The sequence below is a fragment of the Mus caroli genome, unplaced genomic scaffold, assembly GCF_978045245.1.
Source record: "Mus caroli unplaced genomic scaffold, Mus_caroli_1 scaffold_5, whole genome shotgun sequence".
NCBI lineage: Eukaryota > Metazoa > Chordata > Mammalia > Rodentia > Muridae > Mus > Mus caroli.
Window position 1 is genome coordinate 146,322,392 of NW_028227260.1, and position 11,424 is coordinate 146,333,815.

General features: G+C 41.1%; 1 long non-coding RNA gene across 1 annotated transcript in view; it reads left to right on the forward strand.

Annotated features, from left to right (window-relative positions):
- Positions 1–11,424, forward strand: part of LOC147004844 (uncharacterized) — a 233,769-nt gene that overhangs the window by 219,199 nt on the left and 3,146 nt on the right. The gene's annotated exons all lie outside the window — the stretch shown is intronic.

The window sequence follows — 11,424 nt, forward strand, 5'->3', positions numbered from 1 at the left end:
CTGAGCAAGCTGCTATCCCAGGGGGACCTTCATTCTCCTGCCACCTTCATCAGGCCAGTGACTCTGAGCCATACAGGAAAGCTTGCCTTCCCACACCCATCTTCCCTGCTCACGTAGTCCTCAGGAGCAAGCAGAGCTGCCCTGAGCAAGCTGCTATCCCAGGGGGACTTCCATTCTTCTGCCACCTCTCCTTCATCAGACCTGAAAGCCTCTCTCCCCTCCTCCCACCTTCCCTACTCACATAGTCCTCTGGGCTCGCCAAACTGCTCTGAGCAGCCTGCTAGAGCAAAGGGATTGTCATTTTCCCAATAACTATCTGCCCACCTTCATTGGATCTACAGCTCCTGAACCATACAAACCCGTGGAACCGGAACCATATAGACCTGCAGTTTCGGAACCTTACAGCCCAAGGATACTCACCAGAGGCCTGCCACACCAGGACCATCCAGATCAACCACTGCCTCCCAATACCTACTACAAGACAAAGCCATCCAGTCTGCCTTTAGCTCTTGAAAGAACACAATCGTCAAAAGCCAGGGAAATATGACACCTTCAGAACACAGCTACCCCACTACAGCTAGCTCTGGATATCTTAACATAACAGAAGCACAAGAAAATGACTGTAAATCCAATCTTGTAAAGATAGAGGTCTTTAAAGAGGAAATGGATACATCCTCTAAAGAAACACAGGAAAATACAATCAAACAGACAGAGGTCTTTAAAGAGGAAACAAATGAATTCCTTAAAGACATACAGGAAAAGACAATTAAACAGGTGACGGAAATGAATAAAACTGTGCAAGACCTGAAAGTGGAAATAGAAGCAATAAAGGAAACATAAACTGAGGAGACCCTGGAGCTGGAATCCTAGGGAAGAGAACAGGAACAACAGACCCAAGCATCACCAAGAGAATACAGGAGATGGGAGAGAGAATCGCAGGCATAGAAGATACAATAGCAGGAATTGATACTTCAGCCAAAGAAAATGTTAAAGTTAAAAAATTCCTAACACAAATCATCCAGGAAAACTGGAATACCATGAGAAGACCTAACTATGAATAATAGGAATAGAAAAAGGTGAAGAGTCCTAGCTCCACAGCCCAGAAAATATTCAACAAACCATATAAGAAAACTTTGTCAAGGTAAAGAAAGAGATGCCTATAAATATACATGAAGCATTATAGAACACCAATTAGACTGGAATAGAAAAGAATATCCTCCCACCACATAATAATCAAATACAAAATCTACAGAACAAAGAATATTAAAAGTGGCAAGGGAAAAAGGCCAAGTAACATACAAAGGCAGACCTATCAGAATTATACCTGACTTCTCAACAGAGATAGAAGGTCCTGGACAGGTATCTTGTAGCCTCTAAAAAAAAAAAAAAAAAAAAAAAAAAAAAACCAGCCGGGCGTGGTGGCGCACGCCTTTAATCCCAGCACTTGGGAGGCAGAGGCAGGCGGATTTCTGAGTTCAAGGCCAGCCTGGTCTACAAAGTGAGTTCCAGGACAGCCAGGGCTATACATACAGAGAAACCCTGTCTCGAAAAAAACAAAAAAAACAAAAAACAAACAAACAAAAAAAACCCACAAGTGCCAACCTATACTACTATACCCAACAAAACTCTCAATCACCATACATGGAAAAACAAGACATTTCAAGACAAATTCAAATTAAAGCAATATCTATCCACAAATCCAGCCTTACAAAAAATACTAGAAGGAAAACTCCAACCCAAGGAGAATAACTACATCCAAGACAACACAGGAAATAAGTAATTCCACATTAGCAAGAACAAGGAAAGTATGCTTGCACATGTATGGGTATGTGTGTCTGTGTGTGTGTGCACACGCACTCACACTCACACACACACAGACACACACACACACCACCAACATCAAAATAACAGGAAAAAAATCACTGGTTGTATAAGTTAGGGTTTTACAGCTGTGAAGAGACATCATGACCAAGGCAAATCTTATAAAGGACAACATTTAATTGGGGCTGGCTTACAGGTTCAGAGGTTTAGTTCAGTATCATCAAGGTAGGAGTATGGCAGCATCCAGGCAGGCATGGTGCAGGAGATGAGAGTTCTACATCTTCATCTGAAGGCTGCTAAAAGACTGGCTTCCAGGCAACTAGAATGAGGGGCTTAAAGCTTACCTCTACAGTGATGCCACCTACTCCAACAATACTATACCACCATAGTGCTATTCCCTGGCCAAACACTGGTCATTAATATCTTTCAACATCAATGGACTCAATTCCTCACTAACAAAGACACAAGCTAACAGAAAGCATGCGAAAACAGGATCCATTATTCTGCTGCATATAAAAAACACACCTCAGCCATAAAAATAGATATTACCCCCCAGAGTAAAGGACTAGAAAAAAGTTTTTCAAGAAAACAGACCCAAGAAGCAAGCTTGAGTAGCCATTCTAATATCTAATAAAATAGACTTTCAACCAAAATTAGTCGAAAGAGACAGGAAAAGATACTTCATACTCATCAAAGGAAAAAAATCTAACAAGATGATATCTCAGTTCTAAGCACCTAGGCTCCATATACAAGAGTACCCACATTTGTAAAAGAAACAAAACTAAAGCTTAAATTGCACATCAAAGCCCAGACATTAATAGTGGGAGACTTCAACACCCTACTCTCACCAATGGACACGTCATCCAGACAAACCTAAACACAGACATAATGACATTAACAGATATTATGAATCAAATACATCTACGGAATATTTCACCCAAACACAAAAGAATCTACCTTCTTCTCAGAGCCTCTTGGATCCTTCTCCAAAATTGACTACATAGTCAGTCACAAAGCAAGCCTCAACAGATACAGGAAAACTGAATAACTCCTTGTGTTTTATCAGAGCATTAAAGCTGGACTTCAGCAGGGCGTAGTGGTGCATGCCTTTAATCCCAGTACTTGGGAGGCAGAGGCAGGTGGATTTTTGAGTTCGAGGCCAGCCTGGTCTACATAGTGAGCTCCAGGATAGCAGGGCTATACAGAGAAACCCTGCCTTGAAAAAAAAATCAAAACAAAACAAAACCAAAACCCAAAAAATAAATAAGTAAATAAATAAAGCTGGACTTCAAAGACACAAGAAATACCAGAAAGCATACATACTCATGGAAATTGAACAACTCTCTCAATGATCTCTGGGTCAGGGAAGAAATAAAGAAATTAAAGACTTTTCTAGTATTCAACCCAAATCTATGGGACACAATGAAAGCAGCACTAAGAGAAGTGTTCACAGCACTAAATGCTTCCACAAAGAGAGTTCTCTTACCAGCAATTTAAAAGTACACCTGGAAGCTCTAGAGAAAAAAAAAAAAAAAAAGGCATGGGCTGGAGAGATAGCTCAGAGGTTACTGATTGCTTTTCCAGAGGCCCTGAGTTCAATTCTCAGAAACTACATGGTGACTCACAACCATCTGTAATAGGATCCGGTGCCCTCTTCAGGTGTGTCTGAGGACAGCAACAGTGCCGTGCGCTCAAATACAATAAATAGATAGATCTAAAAAAAAAAAAAAAAAAAAAAAAAAAAAAAAAAAGAATTAAAAAAATAAGGAAGCAAGCACACCAAAGAGGAGTAGAAGACAGGAAATAATCAAAATCAGGGCCAAATCAATCAGAAACAAAGAAAACAATGAATGAAACCAAGAGCAGGTTCTTTGAGAAAAATCAGTAAGATAGAAAAACCTTAGCCTAACTAACCAAAAGACAATATCCAAATAAACAAAACCAGAAATGAAAAGGGAGACATAACAACATACACTGAGGAAATTCAAAGAATCATTAAGTCTTACTTCAAAGGCCTGTATTCCACAAAATTGGAAAATCTTAATGAAATGGCTGATTTTCTAGACAGATACCATTTACCAAAGTTAAGTCAAGATCAGGTGAACTATCTAAAGAGTCCCAAAACCCCTAAGAAAATAGAAGCAGTTGTTAAAAGTCTCCCAACCAAAAGAAAGTCCAGGGTCACATGGTTTTAGTGAAAATTCTAAGAGATTTTCCAAAGAAGAGCTAATAGCACTCAAACTATTTCACAAAGTATTCCACAAAATAGAAACATAAGGAACACACTGCCAAACTTATTCTATGAGGTCACAGTTACCCAGATGCCTAAAACAAACAAAGACTCCTAAGACCCAAGGGGATGACCTTAGTCAAACTACCCAACAGTGGGGAAATGGAACCTGAAGAGACCACCTCCAGTAGATAGGCATGCCCCCCAGTTGAGAGATGGGGCCACTCACCCATCTCAAAAAATCTGACCCAGAATTGTTCCTGTCTAAAGGAAATGCAGGGACAAAAATGGAGCAGAGACTCAAGGAAAGGCCATCCAGAGATCACCTCAACTTGGGATCCATTCCATGCATAGGCATCAAACCCCAGCACTATTGTTGATACCATGTTGTGCTTGTAGATAGGAGCCTGGCATGGTTGTCCTGTGAGAGACTCTACTAGCAGCTGACTGAGACAGATGCATATGCTTACAGCCAACCACGGGACTGAGCCCGGGGATACCTATGGAAGAGTTAGGGGAAGGATTGAAGGAGCTGAAGGGCATGGCAACCCCATAGGAAAACCAACAGTGTCAACTAACCTGGATCCCTCAAATCTCTTAGGGACTAAGCCACTAACCAAAGAGCATACATGGGCTTGCATGTAGCACTCACTACATATGTAGCAGAGGACTGCGTTGTCTGGCCTCAGTGGGAGGAATGTGCTAGGTTCTTTGTAGGCTTGATGCCCCAGAGAAGTGGGATGCTGGGGGGGGGGGAGTGGGTAGGAGAGCACCTCTTAGAGGCAAAGGGGAGGTGGACGGAGTTGGAGTCTAATGGAGGGGGGACTGGTAACGCAGATAATATTTGAAGTGTAAATAAATAAGACGATAGAAAAACAAAGAAAGAGAACTTCAGACCAATTTCTCATATGAACATTGATGCAAAAATACTCAATAAAATACTCGCAAACTGAATCCAGGAATATATCAAAACTATCATCTATCATGATCAAGTAGGCTTCATGCCAGGGGTGCAGGGATGATTCAATATATAAAAAACAATTAGCATAATCCACCATATAAACAAACTCAAAAGAAAAAAAAATCACATGCTCCTCTCAGATGCTGAAAAAGCCTATGACAAAAATCTAACACTCCTTTATGTTACTAGTAGTAAAGAATCAGGGATACAGGGCACATACCTAAATACAATCAAAGCAATATACAGCAAGCCAATAGCCAACATCAAACTAAATGGAGAGAAATTTGAAGCAATTCCATTAAAATCAGGAACAAGACAAGGCTGCCCACTCTCTCCTTATCCATTCAATATAGTACTTGAAGTTCTAGCTACAGCAATTAGACAACAAAAGGAGATCAGGGGGATCCAAACTGGAAAAGAAGAAGTCAGGTATCAATACTTGTGGATGACAGTATACATAAGTGACCCCAAAAGTTCTCCCAGAGAACTCCTACAGCTGATAAAAACCTTCAGAAAAGTGGCTGGATACCAAATTAACTCAAAGAAATTAGTAGCCCTCCTTTATACAAATGATAAACAAATGGCTGAGAATGAAATTAGGGAAACACCCTTTACAAAAGCCACAAAAAAATATAAAATACCTTGGCGTGACTCTAACTAAGGAAGTGAAAGATCTGTATGATAAGAACTTCAAGTCTTTGAAGAAAGAAATCAAAGAAGATCTCAGAAGATGGAAAGATCTCCCATGATCATGGATTGGCAGGAGTAATATAGTAAACATGGCCATCTTGCCAAAAGCAATCTACAGATTCAATGCAATCACCACCAAAATTCCAACTCAATTCTTTATAGAGATTTTCAACCTCTTATGGAAAAACAAAAACCCCAAGATAGGAAAAACAATTCTGAACAATAAAAGAACTTTTCGAGGAATCACCATCCCTGACCTCAAGCTGCATTACAGAACAATAGTGATAAAAACTGCATGGTAGCTGGGCAGTGGTGGTGCACGCCTTTAATCCCAGCACTTGGAAGGCAGAGGCAGGTGGATTTCTGAGTTTGAGGCTAGCCTGGTCTACAAAGTGAGTTCCAGGACAGCCAGGGCTACACAGAGAAACCCTGTCTCAAAAAACCAAAACCAAAACCAACCAACCAAACAAACCAAAAACCCAAAAAAACCCAAAACCCAACCCAACCCAAACCAAACCAAACCCAAAACCAACCAACCAAACAAACAAAAAAAACCTGCATGGTATTGTTACAGAGACAGGCAGGTAGATCAATGGAATAGAATTGAAGACCCAGAAATGAACTCACATACCTATGGACACTTGATTTTTTTTTAACTAAAGAAGCCAAAAGCATACACTTGAAAAAAAGAGAAAGCATCTTCAACAAATGATGCTGGTCTAACTGGATGCCTGCATGTAGAAGAATGCAAATAGATGTATATTCATCATCCTGCACAAAACTCAAGTCCAAGTAGACCAAGCACCTCAACATAAAACTCAGTACACTAAATGTTACAGAAGAGAAAGTGAGAAATACCCTTGAATGTATTGGTACAGGAGACAATTTTTTGAAGAGAACACCAATGGTTCTAAAATCAACAATTGATAAATAGGACCTCATGAAACTGCAAAGCTCTGTAAGGCAAAGAACACTGTCAGTAGTACAAATTATCAGCCTACAGATTGGGAAAGGATCTTCACCAACTTTACATCTGCAGAGGGCTAAAATCCAAAATTTACAAAGAACTTAAGAAGTTAGACACTGTGGTGGTCTAAGTATGCTTGGTCCATGAGGTGGCACTATTAGGAGGTATGGCTTTGTTGAAGGAAGTGTGGGTATGGGCTTCAAGACCCTTGTTCCAGCTGCTTGGAAGCCAATCTTCTCCTAGTGAAGATTTAGAAGATTTTGTGATTTCAGATGAAGATGTAGAACTCTCAGCGCCTCCTGAACCATGCTTGCCTGAATGCTGCCATGCTCCCACCTCAATGATAATGGACTGAACCTTTAAGCCAGCTCCAAATAAATGTCCTTATAAGAGTTGCCTTGGTCATGGTGTCTGTTCACAGCAGTAAAAGCCTAATTAAGACAGACATCAACAACACAAATAACTCAATTTAAAAAATGGGGTACTGAGCTAAACAGAGAATTCTCAACAGAGGAATCTTAAATGGCTGAGAAGCACTTAAAAAATGCTCAAAGTCCTTAGTCATCAAGGAAATGCAAATCAAAACAACTTTGAGGTTTAGAATGCCTAAGATCAAGAATTCAAGAGATAGCACATGCTAGCAATGATGTGGAGTAAGGAGAACACTTCTTCATTTCTGGTTGGAGTATAAACTTGTACAACCACTTTGGAAATCAATTTGTTAGTTTCTCAGAAAACTGGGAATAGTTAGTTCTACTTCAAGACTCAGCTATACCATTTCTGGGCATATACCCAAAAGATGCTCCAACACCCCACAAAGCTACTTATTCAACTATGTTCAAAGCAGCTTTATTTGTAATAGCCAGAAACTGGAAACAACCTAGATGTCTCTCAACTGAAGAATGGATAAAGAAAATGTGGTACACTTATACAATGGAATACTATTCAGACATGAGTTTTGCAGGGAAATGGATGGAACTTGAGAATCTCATCCTGAGTGAGGTAACCCAGAGCCGGAAGGACATGCATGGTATGTACTCACTTATAAGTGGGTATTAGCCATAAAATACAGGATACACACACAACATACCACAGACCCAAAGAAGCTAAACAAGAAGGAAGGCCCAAGCGAGGATATTTGAATCTCACTTAGAAGCAGAAATAAAAGAGTCATAGGAAGGGTCGGTTACTTTTGGCTCACAGTTGAGGCACAGTCTGTCTTGGTGGGAAAGGCATGACAGCAGGTCATGCTGCAGCTGCAGCTGCAGCGGGGAAGCAGAGTGGTGCTAAGCTTCTCTCCTCTTTTGATTCACACGGGAGGGACCCCACCCCATGCAGCAGTGCCGCACCCATGCAAGGAGGATCTTCCCGCCTCAAGGAACTAAATCTAGACATCCCTCAGACATGCCCAGAAGCTCGTCTCCTAGGTGAGGCTAGACTATTTGTTTATTCATAAGCATTTTGAGAATTCCAAGGCAAAGGCTGAATAAAGTAGGAGAGGAGAGGCTAGTAAGAGGAAAGGTACTGTTCCACCCTTAATTCACCCACTCACAAGCACAGTGTTGAGTGAATAGAGTTTGGCATCGGGCAGAGCTTCCTTGTCATCAGCTGTGTGATCTTGAACAATGGAACCTTTCTAAGATTTTTGTCTCAGCAGCCTCACAATGAGGACAATAGCTATACTACTGGGCATGCACACACATGAGCACCTGCACATACAAAAGTGCAATACACCATGCACATGACATAATCTCACACAAAACACCTTAAGAAAGCGTTCTGAAGACCAGAGAGCCTATGTAAAGTCCTCAAGCTGCTGCCACTTTAGACAGTAATGTGCCTTGGAGGTCACAGATCAAACCCATTTGCGGATACTAGGGAATATCTCCTTGAAGAGATATTGTTTAAGCACAGTTGCAATGAACAACAAAAGGCTGCTGAGATGGCTTAGCAGATAAAGGAGCCCGATGACCTGGTATGATCCCTCAAAACACATGATGGAAGGAGACAAATGACTCCCCAAAGCTGTCCTCTGGCATCATATGCATACCATGGCATATTTGCACACTAAATTAAAGACGAGACAGCAGGGTAGGGCGTGTTTAGTACAGCTAAGCTAGCCATGAACAAATGCAAGAAAAGTGGGGACTTAATTTGGTCCAATCAAGAGGGTATTAAAGAGGCAGAGGCATATGCAGGCGGATTTCTGAGTTTGAGGCCAGCCTGGTCTACAAAGTGAGTTCCAGGACAGCCAGGGCTATACAGAGAAACCCTGTCTTGAAAAAAACCAAAAAACAAACAAAACAAAAAATAAAAAAAAGAGGGTATTAAAGGATATATTAGTAAACAGAGTTGCAATGGCCTGTGTGATTTATAGTTTGGAAAAGTAAACAGAACCAGGATCTTGAAGTTCCCACAACAGAATGGGTTTGATTTTGTGACAGGGCAAGACAGTTCCTCCATCTTGTATTCTTGCTGGGGTCATTTCAGGTTTAACTAGAATTTGAACTCTATGATGTAGAATTGCACCATAAATTATCCAACCCTATTCTAGAAACCAAAACTCAAGATGCAAACCTTCTCCTCCAGCTAACAGTTTATCATAGCTTTTGTTAAAATGCCTGTTTGTATAAACCTTCCCCTCTAGTTAACATTTCATCTTGGCTTATAGCTTCTGTTAAATTGCTTGCATGTATAAACCTCCCCCTCCAGCTGTTGAGAGAGAGAACAATATGTGGTTTTCCTTTCTCTTCTCTTCTCATTTCTTGTTTTGCAGTGCTGGGATCGAACCCAGGACCTCAAGCATGCTAGGCAAGTGATCTACCACTGTGCTATATCCCCAGCCCTTCTTTTCTGTTTCTGTTTCTTTTTTTTTTTTCTTTTTCTTTTTGGTGTTTAAAAGGCCCTTAGTATATATGCTCAGGGCTACACTTGGGTCCCTAAAAATCTGAGTGTAGTCCCAGCTGGCTGGAATAGACTTTCTTTCTTTTTCTTTTTTCCTAATTTTATTTATTTATTTATTTATTTATTTATTAAATTAGGTATTTTCCTCATTTACATTTCCAATGCTATCCCAAAAGTCCCCCATAGCCTCCCCCCCACCCCCCTACTCACCCACTCCCACGTTTTGGCCCTGGCGTTCCCCTGTATTGGGGCATATAAAGTTTGCAAGTCCAATGGGCCTCTCTTTCCAGTGATGGCCGACTAGGCCATCTTTTGATACATATGCAGCTAGAGCCAAGAGCTCTGGGGTACTGGTTAGTTCATAATGTTGTTCCACCTATAGGGTTGCAGATCCTTTTAGCTCCTTGGGTATTTTCTCTAGCTCCTCCATTGGGGGCTCTGTGATCCATCCAATAGCTGACTGTGAGCATCCACTTATGTGTTTGCTAGGCCCCGGTGGAATAGACTTTCAATTGGCTATAAACTGTGTCTTGAAGGGTCATTTCTGGTAGGTCCCCTGCAACAATTTCTTTTATTTTGCTGCCCCTTGTCCTACTGAATAGACCTGATTAACCAAACAGTACCACGCACACTCATGTACTTGTAGGCTAAGCCAAGTTTTGTTCCTGTTTTCACTGATACTTGGCCCTCATTTCCCAGCCTCCCTTGAGTGTTTTCTGCTGACTGGAAACAACCAGCAGAAACCTGTTGGAAAACTTCTGGGAAAGTTGTTCTATAAATTAAAAGATAAATCTCCTGCTACTATTTCTTTTTATCTTGTGATCATAAGTTTATGGAGCAGAGGACTCGGATACAGGAGAGATGCTGAAGCAAATTCCCAATAGCCCAGGGCTTCAGACACCTTGGTATCTAAGAAAAGCAAAGTCCTGTGCACTGGCAGCCATACTTTCTAGACTTGGGACCCAAATTCCTCCTAACTGACACAATGAGGGATATTTGGATTCTTTCGAATGAAAAAAGCTGGTCCTGGTCACGCATGTCTGCAACCTCAGCATTCCAGAGACAATAGCAGGAGGACCAGTTAAAGATCATCACCAGCTACACAGCAAATTCAAGGCCAGCCTGACTTTACAAGTCTGTGTCTCAAAAAAATTCATTAAAAAATAAAGTGGTGTTTTCTTCAGGCTGGGCTTCACTTATTTTTGCTTTTCTGAAGTCAGAGCCCACAGTGTTACAGACTAAGACACAATCTGGTATTTGGCTGAGGTCAGCCTAGGACTGGGCAAGTCTATAAATGAGCTGTTCCAACTACATACCAGGGACAGATGGGCTAAAGTTCAGTTCCGTGACTCATCAAAACAGGATGTGAATAGTCTCTTCACTCTATTTATTGTTTGTTCTATCTGTAAACATGCTCTCTCGTAAAGATTTAATGCTGTGACCTTACATCATGACCCACAGTGTCAGATTATGGAATGCAACATCCAAAAAGAGCCACTAACTGGCTTTTACACACATTCAGCAGGACAGACTGGCACCTTTTGCCAAATATAAGGCAATTTTGTCTAACTTTTCTGCAGTTAGGTGGAGATTCTAAGGGCTAATTAAAGGTTGAAACCAATGTCAGGATTCAAGGTACAGTTTCATTCTCTTGTACTTAGACATCTCAGTAGCACACACCTTTAATAATCTTTTGACAGCCGGGAGCACGCCTTTAATCCCCAGCACTCAGGAGGCAGAGGCAGGCGGATTTCTTAGTTCAAGGCCAGCCTGGTCTACAAAGTGAGTTCTAGGACAGCCAGGGCTATACAGAGAAACCCTGTCTCAAAAAACAAACAAACAAACAAAAAA